This window comes from Hordeum vulgare, chromosome 6H, assembly GCF_904849725.1.
Source record: "Hordeum vulgare subsp. vulgare chromosome 6H, MorexV3_pseudomolecules_assembly, whole genome shotgun sequence".
In the NCBI taxonomy this organism is placed as follows: Eukaryota; Viridiplantae; Streptophyta; class Magnoliopsida; order Poales; family Poaceae; genus Hordeum; species Hordeum vulgare.
In genome coordinates, this window is record NC_058523.1 from 357913345 (window position 1) to 357930638 (window position 17294).

A 17294-nucleotide genomic window follows, 5' to 3' on the forward strand; every position below is an offset into this window, starting at 1 on the left:
ATTTGAGGAATAAGAGTCAGCCTTGTGAAATTGGCCATCTAGGGGCCGATTTCCTTCATCAATCACGGACTTGGCTTTGCCTTCAACTGGTTCAAAAGATTTCTTGATGACATTTATAGGCGGAAGATATCCGAGGTGATTCGGAAAGTCATCTTGGTAGTTGATGCCAGATCTGTTCCTGATGAATCTCATGATCCAAGGAGCATAAATTCAGCTTATATGGTGACAAAGCGTTGTCAGCCAAAGTCCTCAAGAAGAAAGCATGAAGATTCATAGGAATGCCATGAATGATGTTGAACAGGGTATTCTTCATGATGCCTACAAGGTCTTCTTCATTGTCATGCCCTTTGATAAGTGCGAAGGAATATGAAAATATTATATAGACACTTCTGGGCTCATACTTCAAGTCCTTCACCAGGAATCTAGTCCTTGGAGGTTGGCCCTGATCCAAAGGCTACATGAGGACTTCCATGAGCCTATTTGGCAGTTCTCTTTCATCATATATTCTGAATTCATCCTCTGAAGGAATTGATATTGGAAGAGCTCGAAGAAATTCTATGGCTGGAGCTTTGTAATGAGTGTGCTGAGTCATCCAGTCCAAGACCCACGTGTTGACGTCTTTGGGATCTCTCGAGATATGCAGTGTGGCATAGAATTGAAGAATTATGTCTGTATTCCAATCATTGATATCTGTACAGAATGGCAGTAGCCCTTCGTGAAGAACATTGAGGACTGGGGTGAAGCAACATATTTCCTCCATGTCGCAGTGAGGAATGTGAGTGTGATGAAATATCTTCTTTCTTCCACAAAGCACAGAAGCATAGTAGTTGAGTCGAGTTCTGGTCTAGAACTTTCTGTGCCTTATGCGAAGCCTATCATAGGGATTTTCTCCTGTGAAGGAATGACGTTCAGCATATAATGCTTCCTTCCAAAACTTCGGCCTCTTGGAGAAGGGCTGATGAGGATTTGGTTGAATATTATGTTGATGTCCATCTTGAGGAGTTGTGGCCACCACAATTGCAGTTTCAAGATTTACCACTACAATTGCAGTTTCAGCATTTTGAGCAGGAGCATTTTCTTCAGCTTGAGGAATTTGCTGATCTGAGGAAGCAGTTGCAGTTTTTGGTGCTGCATTTTGTTCAGCTCATGCAGCTGATTCTCGGTCTTGTGCTGATTCCTCATGTGTGCTCTTTTCATCAGAGCGAGTCAGAATCTCAGTGGTAGCCGGAGTTTGAGGAATTGGAGATGTTCTTGGTGAGTTTGGGTGAGCCTCTTCCCATAACTCATCATGGATCACAGGTGTGTTGCATCCAATTTCTTTAGCACCCTCCTTTTCTTCAGTAGTCATTGGAGGTGTTGTGACTTGAGGAATATCATCGGCTTGAATTTCCTCATCCATCGGTGTGGACGCACGAGAGCGATTGCGTGCCATTTCTTCATCCTCTTCTAGAATGATGTATTCCTCACCGAATGGAACAATCATATACGATGGTGCTATATTGAGGGGAGTAGCATCCACTGGGGCTGATGGACACTCTGAAGGCATAGTCCTCACGCATTTTTCTTCTGAGGACTCTGAAGCAATTGAAGCTTTTCTCTTCTTATCTTCCTTTTCAGCAGCTTTAGTTTTCTTCATGTCTGTTGCATACGGAGGGGTCACTTTCTTCACCTTTGAAGACTTAGGTGAAGGAGCATTTTCATCAGGCACTGCTTCATTAGTGTCAGGCCTGGCAGATTCTTCAACTGGATTATTCTAAGGAATTTCATCAGCATTTGGTTCTTCATTTTCATCATCCTCAGCCATTTGCATAGTATAGCTTGGCTGAGGTTTTGTTGGCTTCTTTGGAGCGGCAACGTTGTTGTTGTATTCATCAACTGCAGCAGTTGCGGCTTTGACGAATTGCACTTTGGCACCCTTTTGATCAGCGTGAAGACTTGTATATGTGTCAGTGAGGGTCTTCAGCTCTGCCTCAGTAGAAACAAGTTTCTTTGGGGATTGGTTGACGATGTTCTGCTTCAAGAATTTCTCCTTCTTGATCTTTGCAAGCCTAGCTTGTCTGGCTTGCTGATCCGTCAATTTTGCTTCATTGATGAAAGTGGCAACCATTTGGCTTACTCTAGGAGGAAGCTTTGAATCATCAATTGGAGTGTTTGGATCCTCATGCCCAAGATCTATGAACTTTAGCAATTCCTTCGGATCCAGCGTGAGGGGAATGGTGCTACCAGTGGCTTGTGCCACTCTTTCTTGCTTGTTTCTCATGATGGCTTGAAGAGTTTCATCATCATATTCTTCACTTCCTTCTGATGCAGAAGGAATGTTGACGACTTTGCCTGGGCTTGGCCTGGTACCTCTACCAGCAGTCACTTTAGTCTTCAACAGACTTGGTGAAAATTTTGAAGCTCGGCCAGTGGCAGACGGTACAGAGGAACTTGGATTTTCAGATTGAAACTTGATGAGCTGCTTTTGCGGAGGAGGTGAAGACTTTGCTGCACTTGAGGATTTTGCAGTCATTGCTACTTTCTGAGGAAGTTGCTCATTTGATACTGTTGTTGGGGCTTTTGACTTGAGACTTGGTTTCTTCAACACAACCTTCTTCTGAGGATTTTCTGTAGCAGAAGCCTGAACAATAGAAAAAGTAGCAGCAGTAGCTGCAGCACCAGAATCCTCACTGAATTTTGTGACATCGGCTTTAGCCTTTTTCTGCAGCTAAGAAACATACTTTTCTTTTTCATGAGGGTAATCCTCAATTGCGGCTACGCTTGAGGGACGTGATGCTTTTGATCTCCCTGTGGCAACCTTTTGCAGGGAGGCTTGAGGTCAAACTTCTTGGCATATTTTGGAGTGACATATCTATATTCTTTCCACTGCTTTGCCCATCCGTGTTCTATCTTTTGAAGCCTCATCTTGTGTTTTGCCATGGTCTCTTTACCATGAATTTCTTCATCAGGTGTACAGTACTCGGCATAGATCTCCTTAGGGATCTCAGAGTCAGTGTTCTGTTCCAGCTTCTTGCCACCTTTCTGTTTCCGGTCTTCCTCCATTATCTTCAGCTGAGGCTTTTGCTGAGGAATTTGTATTCTTGATTATTCTGATGACACACGTAATGTTTCTTCTAGAAATGCTGCAAATGAGTTAAGTTGATGAGAACCTAGTGATTCACCAGCTGACATTTTGTACCTCTGAACAGAGTATAGGTGCGAAAAAATTGGAGAGGTCATATGCGTCCTCAGATTTGAGGAAATTGAAAATTTACTTAAGCTAAAGAATTGGACTAGTGAGTTGAGGAATTTGATTAAGCATTCTGATCTTGGGTTCCAGAGTTGTGCAGATTCCAAAATTTACAAAATTGAGGAATCTCGTGAAGAATTTAGTGCCTTAGTGAAATTCATCAAGTGTACTAGACATGGGTGTGCACAGCTGAGAGAATTTCTGAGGAAAAACTGAATTCATGAATCTAAAGAGAATAAAGAGATCAACAGGGGCAGTAAAATATGATTTTATTTACCCTGTGTGAAGAACACGATGAACTGAAGAAGTAAAAAGAGGAAGTTCTTAGGTCCAGTTCTTCAGTGCCCTAACTTGGCGACTAAAGGCATCTACAGCGACAGCGGAGGAAAATGTACTGCGATCGGTGTGAGTCCGGCGACGGGGAGGTCAAGGCAGTGAAGCTTTTCCTCACCGGTGACGAAGATGCTAGCGTCAGCGCTAGGGTTTGAGATCGAGCGGAGAAGACGAGAGGAAATAAGAGTTTTGACTGAGGGAGGTAAGGAGCTATTTATAGCTCAGGTTAAAAACGACCCGGGCCGAAACTTTTGGACCGAACTACCCTTGCCCCTTCGTCTCCGCGTGATATGTGTTACCCACGATTGAAGTGGTGGAGATCGTGGTTATCCGAATGTGAGTAGTGGGTGCGATTACTGTGGTAACTTAAAAATAAATTTTGAATTTTGAGGACCTCGTTGCAAAATCCTCAAATGTCAAGGAGTCGGTGAGGATTTGAACAAGTGTCAAACAAAACGATAGGAGGAATTGAGAATAGACTGGGTTGAGCTTAGCATAGAGGGGAGTCGGGTCCGATCACATTCACTTAGAGGAAATGCCAAATTGAAGACTCAGCAATAAGTGAATGTTGTTGAGGACATTGAAAGCTCATTATAATGTACAGATATTCAAATGAAGATCATCACATAAAGTTTTGAAGAATTTAAAGATTTTTAATACTTTGAAAAATTTGAGGTTTTTGTGACAAAGTCTCATAATGAAAAATTTCAACTTTGAAGACTTTCCAACTGGAAGAATTTGAAAGTTGGATGGTGGGGTGGCCCACCGTACAAGAATGATGATTTTAGGCACCACTTACAATTGTCGTAGGGCCTTGAGAACCAAATTCTTCATTGATTTATCCACATTTGGAATGATATTGTTCATTGATTGAAGAAAATCATTACTTTGTGTGTTGCACATCTAAGTCATCAATTTTGCATAAGTGTGCATGTTTACAAGATATTCGAAGATTCTAGGATATTTAGCTCACACCGCAACTTGCAAAACCTTCTCTCATCCAAGGGCCTTGTGAAGATATCTACTAGTTGATCCTCAGTCTTCACATGGTCGATGATGATATTTCCCTGGAGGACATGGTGTCGAAGAAAATGATAACGAAGCTAGATGTGCCTGGTCTAATACTAATTGAACCAAAATCACAGAGAACAAGGGAGTACCTTGCTCTGATACCAATTGAAAGTGTGTTATATCGACTAGAGGGGGTGAATAGGAGATTTTTATAATTTCATTGTTGAGGAAATTCCTAGTGAGGAAAGTCCTCAATCATGAACCGAGTGCAGCCGAAATAGTATAGGATCGGGTGTGCAAAAACATATATAGAAAAGTACTCGATGAGATTTCAGAGATTCGGTTTGAATAGTTCTCAAGTACAGAGTAAGAAGGTCAAGATTAACTCAAGTGAAGAATTTGAGGTTGAGGGATTTCAGAGAAAGTCTTCATAAAAATTCTTCAAACAGTATTAATTGAAGTCTTCAACATACAATTGAGGAAATGAGAAGGTTGAAGAAATAGAACCCGAAGCTTGATGAAGACAGTTGTTGATGACCCAGTTCCAACTTCTATGACAGTTGTACGTTTGGTTCGGAGCGACTTAGTATTGAAACCAAAGGACACACGATCCCTACCGTATTCTCCTTGAGCTAAGGACACACAGCCTCACCAAACACTCGTGGTAAGTCTTCAGGGTAGACTTCCAAACCCTCACAAACTCCGTCACTCGGCGATCCACAATTGACAGTTGGATGCTCTAGACCATGACGCCTAACCGTCTGGAGGATACACAGTCCTCAAAGGTAACAAGCATCGGTTCCACACAGGGAACAACTTCTTCAGTGATGCCCAATCACTTTGGTTTTTGGTTTGGGTTTAGTGTTTGGGGTATTTCCTCACTTGATGATTTTCTCTCGAAGACTTTAAGGAATTTGGGTTGCTCTAAATGACAAGTGTCAGTTTCTCTCGGAGCAGCCAACCAGCAAGTGGTTGTGGGGGCGGCTATTTATAGCCTAGGAGCTTCCCGACATGATATGACATAAATGCCCTTTAATGATACGACTGTTGGGTGGATAAGATTTGTGAGGTGGCGCGTGGCGCGGCAATGGTCGGAACTTTCAACTGTGAAAGTCCTCATATCTCTCATATTCCTCACTTTGAGGCTTTGATAGATTTAGGCTTGGGTTGAGCATCATGAGGAAAATCATTCCGTAGTTTTACCTCGACCCCTTTTAACAGTACGGTGTTCCTATGACTTGTCGGGACCCCGATCCTAAGCCATAGGAATCCAGCATGTAACACATCGCATCACTTTGCGGTCTCAGGCACGGTTAACCCCATGTCTGCCACCTTATCTTGGTCGGGATCATTTGCGTCTTTTGACTCACGTATGCAATTGTGTCACTAGCATTCCAATTTTAAAGAACCCGGGTGGACATAACTAGTCATAAACCCAAGTGGCACAACTATACAGAGACAGACATACATAACCCAGCAAAGCAGGTGTCGGTCATCAGCGTGTGTAGACGAGTCGTAGCAAGCTACAAGGACTCCATTACACCGCGTAACATTTCCCGTAGAGACAGACACATCAGCTAAGAAGGATACATGCCGGTCAACCAATGTGTACGGAGCAGTAGCAAGCACCATGTCTCAGTGGAAGCATAGAGGGGCATTTCTCTGTAAAGAGGGCTACTAAAGGCACACGACTAGGTGTCGAACCCCATACATATCACATCACATCACACGTACGCATGACATACTCAATATGCATAGATACAACTATGGCATCACAACATAATCATACAACATCACAACATTTATTTAGAAGACTCAGAAGAACCCCATACATACAGGGGTTACTTCTTCACACACGCTCTCACCACTTATTGCCATGTGCACATCTTGCACCTCGGCAACCTTCAAGCGGAATCCCAGTGATCGAGTCGGCCACGACCGTTAACCACGCTAACACCTAGTCCAGGTTTATCGCCTATTTGAGATTGAACCCGCACGAAAGTCCGGCCGAAGTTTTCGCTACGACCTCAAACGATGAGCGCAGGGTTCCCAAGCCCACCATCCGGGTGCCACTTGGTACACCGTGCCACTACCTACCGCGTCATGTCCCACCTCTAAGGTCAACACTATGCATGGCCTCCAGCATATACTATAAACACCAGAAACTACTTGCAACTCCTGGACCGAGTACTCGGCGATTAATAAGCCGAGAGGGGTCGAGTTACCGGAACCCAATGTGTGGTAGTATCTAGTCTCGGATCACATATACGGAACAGTTCCTATGAACGGTTCCAATGAGACAACCCGCCATGTACTCCTACATGGCTTCTCATCGGTACCTTTACCAATTCAGGTTCAATACTTATCTTTTAGTCATCAGAACACATTCAACCACTTCGGTTCATCATCCAGATGAAACAGACCTGACACAACTCTAAGCATAGCAAGCAAGCAGAGTAAAGCACATCATGGCACAAGAAACTACCACGTATGCTAGGTTGCAAGGTTTAGCTATTTACTCTGACAATGACAGGTCATGCAGAAGAATGGGTTCAGCTACCGAAATAAAAGCATTTGAAACATTTGTCGTAATGCAATAAATGAGAGAAGGAGCGAGAACATGGGATTTATCGGGATGATCAAAATGGTGCTTGCCTTGAGGATCAGCAGAAGGATACACTCCTTCAGACGGTTACTCCTGGGTATCCTGTGGAGCGAAGCCTACAGAAACAAACAATCACAATCATTACACAGCAAATGCAGCAATATGATGCATGATCATGGCATGTCAAGAATATCACGGATGAGCTAATGCAACTATAAATGGTTTGGTTTGAAGCTAGTTTGAAATATAGTTTCAAATGCCACTTCAAATAGTTATTTCCATATACTCTTTTTAATTGATTTGACGTGATGCTTAGTATAACTTGTTCTATCATGCATGAAAATAGCACCACTAGATTCTTTGGATTTTTGTGATCAATTTTAATATATAAATTATTTTGATCTGAGTTACAGATTAATTTCTATGAAGTTTTGAAGTTTTGAACTAATTCTGGACTTGTTTAAAATACAGAATTATACTTTGCATCAGCATGACATCAGCCGGTCAAAAGTGGTCGTTGTTAGTCAAACCTGACCAGTGGGACCCACTCGTCAGTGTCTCTGACTTAATTCGAATTCAGAATTAAGTTAATTAGCTAATTTAGGAGTGGATAGCCCACATGTGAGTGACTGTTTAGGCTAATTAGTTTTAATTAAATAATTAATTAGCTGAATTTAATTAGTCTCGGCTGGCCCCACGTGTCAGCGAGCCAGGGGGTCAAACCCACCGGCGATGGGTCAAACCCACCGACGACGAGCCGCCGGTGATCTAGAGACGGCGGAGGGCGTCGGGATCCCTTCTCTAGCGACCAAAACGATGGTGGAGTGCACAAATCGAACGCCCACTCACCCATCAGTCCATTGGAGCAAGCCCCAGGGGCTGCGGTGGTCGGAATCGACGCCGGTGAAGAGCTCGGCGGCTGCCGGAGCTCGGGCCTCGTCGAGCTCGGGGCTACAGAGGTCAACTGAACCTGATCTAGGCTCCTACATGACCTACACGATCAGCCGGAGCTGATGCTGGCCTCGGATGGACCAACCGATCACCGGAGCCACACCGGCGACGAGCTCCCGCGGCGGATCTCGTCGGGCTCCGGTGGAATCGGGGCTAGAGCTCGAGAACGAGGGGAAAGCACGGGGAAGGGTTCCTCGGCTCACAGAGAGGGCAGGGGCGACGAGAGCTAGCTCGGGGACGACCTGGAGACGAAGAACGAGGGTGGCGATCTCGGTGGCTGAAGGTTGAAGACGACGGCGATCTGGTGTCTCGAGAGCTCTCAGCGTTGTGTGGCTTGCTGGGGAGCTTCGGGACATCACAACGGAGCTTCTACGCGGCTCAGAGGCAGGGGTGGACGGCTGGAGCGGCCTAGCGACGGTGAGCTCGAGCACCGGCCATGGCGATAGAGAGGGAGAGGAGGGAGAGAGCGAATGGCGAGGTGTGGATGACAGGAACGGCTCGTGGGTGGATTATCCCCTTCGCCAGCGCGACGAGGTGACCAGGGGCCACCTCCTCCTTGCCGACTGGCAAAGGAATAAGACGACAGGGAAGGAGGAGGTGGGCTGGGCCGGCGACAGATAGAGGGTTTCCCCATTTTTTTTCTTTTTATTTTATTCTGTTTTGTACTCCAGCATTTGTTTCATTTATGTTGGATCCAAACTATTCCCTAAAACATTGAATACACTTGTGGGGGTTGATTTGGAATATTTCCAAGCTCCACAAAATAACTCAACATTTAATAATAACTTAAATAGTTATAGCTATTTGTTTTGGCTATTTTCAGTGACTTTCAAGGATTGTTTTAAATGCCAAAAGTATTTGGAAAATATCAATCATCCCTGAAATATTGTTTCCAATATTTAACAGAAAAGATGAACATTTTTAAGGCCATTTTGGGTTCATTGAAATTTCACATCATTTGAATTGGTTTGATTAAGGTGAGGTGCTAGGGTTTATTCAATCCCCATTTCATTTTTAATGCAAAATAAAATATGATGCGCAATCTAGCTAAACACCAAGTGGTAAATCTAGGGATGTGACAACTCACCCCTGCTATCCCACAGACAACAGCGCCAGAAATTGACACGTTGACAGAGGATGGGCTTGCGTTGGTTCTTCCCTTGAAGAGGAAAGGGCGATGCAGCACAAGAGCAGTAAGTATTTCCCTCAGTTTGAGAACAAAGGTATCAATCCAGTAGGAGAATCGCGTCAAGTCCAGAGTACCTGCGCAAACACAAAAGAGCTTGCACCCAACGATGTAAAGGGGTTGTAAATCCCTTCAAGATTGATTGCAAAGTGAGATCTGAAGGCGGAAAGTGCAACGAAGTAAAAGAGTAAGGCTGAAAATATGGTGTGAAGTAGACCCGGGGGCCATAGTGTTCACTAGAGGCTTCTCTCAAAATAGAAAATATCACGGTGGGTGAACAAATTACTGTCGAGCAATTGATAGAACCGCGCAAAGTCATGACGATATCTAAGGCAATGATCATACATATAGGCATCACGTCCGAGACAAGTAGACCGATACTTTCTACATCTACTACTATTACTCCACACATCAACCACTATCCAGCATGCATCTAGTGTATTCAGTTCATGACGAACAGAGTAACGCTTTAAGCAAGATGACATGATGTAGAGGGATAATATCAAACCAATGATGACAACCCCATCTTTTTACCCTTGATGGAAACAACACGATGCGTGCCTCGCTATCCCTTCTGTCACTGGGTGAGGTCACCGCACGGTATGAACCCAAAACCAAGCACTTCTCCCATTGCAAGAATCATAGATTTAGTTGGTCAAACAAAACCCACAACTCGAAGAGAATTACAAGGATATGAAATCATGCATAAGAGAGATCAGAAGAAACTCAAATAAGATTCATAGATAATCTGATCATAAATCCACAATTCATCGGATCTCGACAAACACACCGCAAAAGAAGATTACATCGGATAGATCTCCATGAAGATCATGGAGAACTTTGTATTGAAGATCCAAGAGAGAGAAGAAGCCATCTAGTTACTAGCTATGGACCTGTAGGTCTATGGTGAACTACTCACGCATCATCGGAGAGGTCATGGTGTTGATGAAGAATCCCTCTGTTTCCGAATGCCCCCTCTGGCAGGGCACCAGGACGTGCCACAGATGGGATCTTGCGGAGACAGAAGTTTGCCGCGGCAGAAAAGCGATTGCGATGATCTCCTGATTTTTTTCTGGAATTTATGGGAATATATAGGCGAAAGTCCTAGGGCAAAGGGCGTCCAGGGGGCCACAAGCCTGGATGGTGCAGTCCCCCTGGCCGGGGGGTGGAGTCTTGTGGGGCCCCTGGGGCTCCCCTGCCTTGGCTCCCAAGCTCCCCGATCTTCTTCCGTTCCAAAAAAAATCTTTTCGGAGATTTTCTTCCGTTTGGACTCCGTTTCAAAATCTCCTCTCAAAGGGGTCAAAAACATGGAAAATACACGAACTGGCACTTGGCACTGAGTTAATAAGTTAGTCCCAAAAAATATATAAAAGTCATGCAAAACATCCAAAGTTTGACAAGATAATAGCATGAAACCATCAAAAATTATAGATACGTTGGAGACGTATCAAACATCCCCAAGCTTAACTCCTGCTCGTCCTCAGGTAGGGAAGTGATAAAGAATGAATTTTTGATGTGGAATGCTACCTACATAGTTGTCCTTTGCACCTTCTTTCACGTGACATGAATGTTCAGATCCGTAAGATTCAAAACAATAGTTTGCTATTGACATGAAAACAGTAATACTTCAAGCAAACTAGCAAAGTAATCATGAACTTTCAAAATAACAAGGCCAAAGAAAGTTATCCCTACAAAATCATATAGTCTCTCTATGCTCCATCATCCTCACACAACTAATGTAAATCATGCACAACCCCGTAATTGGCCAAGTAATTGTTTTCGCACTCTTACTTTCTCAAACCTTTTATAACTATCACGCAATACATGAGCGCGAGCCATGGATATAGCACTATAGGTGGAATAGAGTGTGGTGGTGGTTTTGAGACAAAAAGGAGGAGATGGTCACATTGACTCGGCGTATCAATAGGCTATGGAGATGCCCATTAATAGATATCGGTGTGAATGAGTAGGGATTGCCATACAAGAGATGCACTAGAGATATAAGTATGTAAAAGCTCAAAAGGAAAACTAGTGGGTATGCATCCAACTTGCTTGCTCACGAAGACCTAGGGCAATTTTGAGGAAGCCCATCATTGGAATATACAAGCCAAGTTATAAAATGAAGATTCCCACTAGCATATGGTAGTGACAAAGCAAGAAGCTCTCAATCAAGAAGAACATGGTGCTGACATAAAGCACAAGTGTGGAAAAAGATAGTAGCATTGTCCCTTCTCTCTTTTCTCTCTTTTCTTTTTTTCATTTGGGCTCTTAGGCCTCTCTTTTTTCTTTTCTTTTCTCTTTTTTTTGTTTTTGGGCTCTTGGGCCTCTTTTTTCCCTCACATGGGACAATGCTCTAATAATGATGATCATCACACTTTTTATTTACTCACAGCTCAAAGATCACAATGATGATGACTCCATAAGAAATGCCTTCGGCGGTGTACTGGGATGTGCAACGATCTAGCATGGCATATGACGTTGAAACATCTCCCTAGCTATCTTAAGATCATGCGATGGCAATATGAGAGTGACGGCACAAGTCATGAGACGGAACGGTGGGAGTTGCATGGCAATATATCTCGGAATGGCTATGAAAATGCCATAGTAGGTAGATATGGTGGCTGTTTTGAGGAAGGAATTTGGTGGGTTTGTGCACCAGCGAGAATTGCGCGGCACTAGAGAGGCTAGCAATGGTGGAAGGTGAAAGTGCATCTATACCATGGGCTCACATTATTCATGAAGAACTCACATACTTATTGCGAAAGTTTTTATTAGTAACTGAAACATAGTGCTAAACGCATACTCCGAGGGGAAGGGTTGGTAGGTGTAAACCAGCGCGCGATCCCGACCTCAACACAAAGGATGACAATCAATAGATCAATTATGCTCCAACTTCCTAACATAGCGGTTCACCATACGTGCATGCTACGGGAATCACTAACTTCAACACAAGTATTTCCAGATTCACAACACCCTACTAACATAACTCTTAGTATTACCGAATCCACGTCTCAAAACTAATTGAGAGGAATCGAAACTTCTCTTTCTACTCAATGCACATGAAGATGGAGGTTTTTACATCCTCTTTGGGTACCTAGCACATTTGGGACTACTTTCATAGAATAATCCAACTACCAAATCACGCACCGCCGTGCTCTAAAGATATAAGTGAAGCACAAGAGCAAAAGTATCTAGCTCAAAAGATATAAGTGAAGCACTATGAGCATTCTAGCAAAATCACGATGAGTGCATGTCTCTATCTCTCTCAAAAAGGTGTGCAGAAAGGATGATTGTGACACAACAAAAAGAAAAGTCTCCTAAGATACAAGACGCTCCAAGCAAAACACATATCATGTGGTGAATAAAAATATAGCTCCAAGTAATGTTACCGATGGATTGAAGACGAAAGAGGGGATGCCTTCCCGGGGCATCCCCAAGCTTAGGCTTTTTGGTGTCCTTGAATTTGGCTTGGGATGCCTTGGGAATCCCCAAGCTTGAGCTCTTTCCACTCCTTATCTCTTTGTCCATGAGAACATCACCCAAAACTTGAAAACTTCACAACACAAAACTTAAACAGAAACTTGTGATAACAATAGTACAAGAAAACAAACTACCACTTATTTTGGTACTGTAGAAAACTTGAATTGCATCTATATTGATGATGGGATACTGTATTCTCACTTTTCCATGGCTAGTACCCCCGATACTAACCATAGTTTCATCAAAACAGGCAACCAACTCAACAAAAACAGAATCTGTCAAAAACAGACCAGTCTGTTGCAATCTGTATACTTCGTATACTTGTGGTACCTCAAAAAATCTGAAAACTTACGACGACCTGGGAAAAATTCATATCAATCAGCAACAAAAAGAATCAACTCAAAATCTCTTTCTGAATAAAAATGAAAAATCATCTCGTGAGTGAAAAGTTTCTGTCTTTTTCCAGCAGGATCAAACAACCATCCCCAAGACTAGTCATAAAGGTTTTGCTTGGCTCAAACACAAAAAGAAACACAAAAAACACAATCACAACAGAATTATGATGGTGTGGATGCAACAAAACAGAAAGAAAAAGATAAATTCATTGGGTTGCCTCCCAACAAGCGATATTGTTTTACGCCCTTAGCTAGGCATAGAAGCGATAGAATCACGTATCGTCGTCTTTGGTGCTCAAACCATAAGTGGCCCTCATCATGGATTCATAAGGCAATCTTATTTTCTTTCTAGGAAAGTGTTCCATGCCCTTCCTTAAAGGAAATTGAAATCTAATATTCCCTTCCTTCATATCGATGATAGCACCGATAGTCCTTAGGAAAGGTCTACCAAGAATAATAGGGCAAGTAGGATTGCAATCAATGTCAAGCACAATGAAATCCACGGGTACATAGTTCCTATTTGCAACAATAAGAACATCATTGATCCTTCCCATGGGTTTCTTGACAGTAGAATCCGCAAGATGCAAATTAAGAGAACACTCTTCAATCTCATTAAAACACAGAACATCACATAAAGACTTTGGAATCGCAGAAACACTAGCACCCAAATCACACAAAGCATTGCACTCATAGTTTTTGATTTTGATTTTGATGGTAGGTTCCCACTCATCATGAAGCTTTCTAGGGATAGAGACTTCCAATTCAAGTTTCTCTTCAAGAGATTTTATCATAGCTTCGACGATATGATCGGTAAAGGCTTTGTTTTGGCTATAAGCGTGTGGAGAGTTTAACATGGATTGCATCAAAGAAATGCATTCAATCAAGGAGCAAATATCATAATTGAATTCCTTGAAATCCACGGTAGTAGTTTCAAGATAGATGGACTCCGAATCATTGGGGCACTTTTCAACCAAAGTGGATTCATATCCAGCCCCATAATCATTAGGTTTGACACAAGAAAACAAAGATTCAATGGGAGTCACACCAAGCACTTTAAGATCTTCGTGATTCTCATCACGAGAACATGCCTTTTTAAGCCATTCATGTCTAGCACGAATTTGGGCGGTTCTTTCTTGGATCTCAATCATGGAAACACGCATAGCTTTCAAAGTTTCATCCATGTTGATTTTGGGAGGAGCACATCTAACTTTCAAAGCATCAACATCACAGGAAATCCTATCCACGCTCTTAGCCAAATCGTCAATTTTGAGTAGTTTTTCCTCTATGGACGCATTGAAAATCTTTTGAGAGTTGATCAACTCTTTGATATTACTCTATAGATCAGAGGGTAATCTATTGTAATTTCCATGAGTATTGTTGTAGGAGTTGCCAAAGTTATTAGAGGAGTTACTAGGAAAAGGCCTAGGAACATAGTTTCCTCTAAAGGCATTGTTGTTGCCAAAGTTATTCCTACCAACAAAATTAACGTCCAAGCTAGCGTTGCTACTCTCAATCAAAGAAGACAAAGGCATATCATTAGGATCCAAAGGAGCACTTCTACCAGCAACCAAATTCATTAACTCGTCCATCTTAGCACTCAACGAGTTAATTTCTTCTATAGCGTGTACCTTCTTACTAGTAGGTGACCTTTCAGTGTGCCACTGAGAGTAGTTCGTCATGATGTTGTCTAAGAGCTTTGTGGCTTATCCTAACGTGATTTCCATGAACGTTCCACCTCAGGCAGAGTCCAAGATATTTCTAGAAGCAAAATTCAAGCCAGCGTAAAAGATTTGAATAATCATCCAGAGACTCAAGCCATGAGCGGGACAATTTCTAATCATTAATTTCACTCTCTCCCAAGCTTGTGCAACATGTTCATGATCAAGTTGCTTGAAATTCATGATATCATTACGGAGAGAGATGATCTTAGCCGGCGGAAAATACTTGGATATATAAGCATCTTTGCACTTATCCCAAGAATCGATACTATTTTTGGGCAAAGAAGAAAACCAAGTTTTTGCGCGATCTCGCAACAAGAAAGGAAAAGGCTTCAATTTAATCACGTCATTATCCACATCTTTTTTGTTTTGCATATCGCAAAGCTCAATGAAGGTATTGAGATGGGATGCGGCATCTTCACTAGGAAGGCCAGAGAATTTCTCTTTCATAACAAGATTCAGCAAAGCGACATTGATTTCGTATGACTCCGCACTAGTGGCGGGAGCAATCGGAGTACTAATAAATCATTATTATGAGTATTCGAGAAGTCACAAAGTTTGGTGTTTTCATTCATGGTGACTTCAGCAAGCAAGCAAGCACACAAGCAAACAAAGAGCAGGCGAGAAAAGGGAAAACGAAAAGGCGAACGAAAAAGGCAAATGAAAAAGGCAAATTGGTGAAGTGGGGCAGAGGAAAACGAGAGGCAACTGGCAAACAAAGTAAATGCAAGAGATGAGTTTGCGACACCTACTTGGATGAGTTCTTGACTTGATCTTCCTCCCCGGCAACGGCGCCAGAAATTCTTCTGCTATCCCACAGACAACAGCGCCATAAATTGACACGTTGACAGAGGTTGGGCTTGCGTTGGTTCTTCCCTTGAAGAGGAAAGGGTGATGCAGCACAGGAGCAATAAGTATTTCCCTCAGTTTGAGAACCAAGGTATCGATCCACAAGGAGGGTCTTGTCAAGTCCAAAGTACCTGCGCAAACACAAACAAGCTTGCACCCAACGCTTCAAAGGTGTTGTCAATCCCTTCAAGATTGTTTGCAAAGTGAGATCTGAAGGTGGAAAGTGCAACGAAGTAAAAAGTGTAAGGCTGAAAATATGGTGTGGAGTAGACCCTGGGGGCCATAGTGTTGACTAGAGGCTTCTCCCAAAATAGCAAGTATCACGGTGGGTGAACAGATTACTGTCGAGCAATTGATAGAACCGCGCAAAGTCATGACGATATCTAAGGCAATGATCATACATATAGGCATCACCTCCGAGACAAGTAGACCGATACTTTCTGCATCTACTACTATTACTCCACACATCGACCGCTATCCAGCATGCATCTAGTGTATTCAGTTCATGACGAACAGAGTAACGATTTAAGCAAGATGACATGATGTAGAGGGATAATCTCAAACCAATGATGAAAACCCCATCTTTTTACTCTTGATGGCAACAACACGATGCGTGCCTCGCTAGCCCTTCTGTCACAGGGTGAAGTCACCGCACGGTATGAACCCAAAACCAAGCACTTCTCCCATTGCAAGAATCATAGATCTAGTTGGCCAAACAAAACCCACAACTCGAAGAGAATTACAAGGATATGAAATCATGCATAAGAGAGATCAGAAGAAACAAATAAGATTCATAGATAATCTGATCATAAATCCAAAATTCATCGGATCTCGACAAACACGCCGCAAAAGAAGATTACATCGGATAGATCTCCATGAAGATCATGGAGAACTTTGTATTGAAGATCCAAGAGAGAGAAGAAGCCATCTAGTTACTAGCTATGGACCCATAGATCTATGTGAACTACTCACGCATCATCGGAGAGGTCATGGTGTTGATGAAGAAGCCCTCCGTGTACGAATCCCCACTCCGGCAGGGCACCAGGACATGCCCCAGATGGGATCTTGCGGAGACAGAAGCTTGCGGCGGCAGAAAAGCGATTGCGATGATCTCGTGATTTTTTCTGGAATTTATGGGAATATATAGGCGAAAGTCCTAGGGCAAATGGCGTCCAGGGGGCCCACAAGCCTGGATGGCGCGCCCCCCTGGCTGCAGGGTGGAGGCTTGTGGGCCCCTGGGGCTCCCCTGCATTAGCTCCCAAGCTCCCACTACAAGAGAACAGAGCTTTGGTAACAGAATCATGTAACACATAGTAAAATATGTTACAATCGAAAATCCAGTAACACATGATTTGTGTTGCAAAGACAGACTGTAACACATACAATATATGCTCAAAATGTGTTACGACAATATCGTCTAAGTAACACGTAATTATGTGTTGCACGTAATGTGTTACACAGATGTTGCTACAGTAACATATTAATATATGTTAGTGGGAGTGTGTTACAATAAGATTGTAGAGAAAGTAACACATAA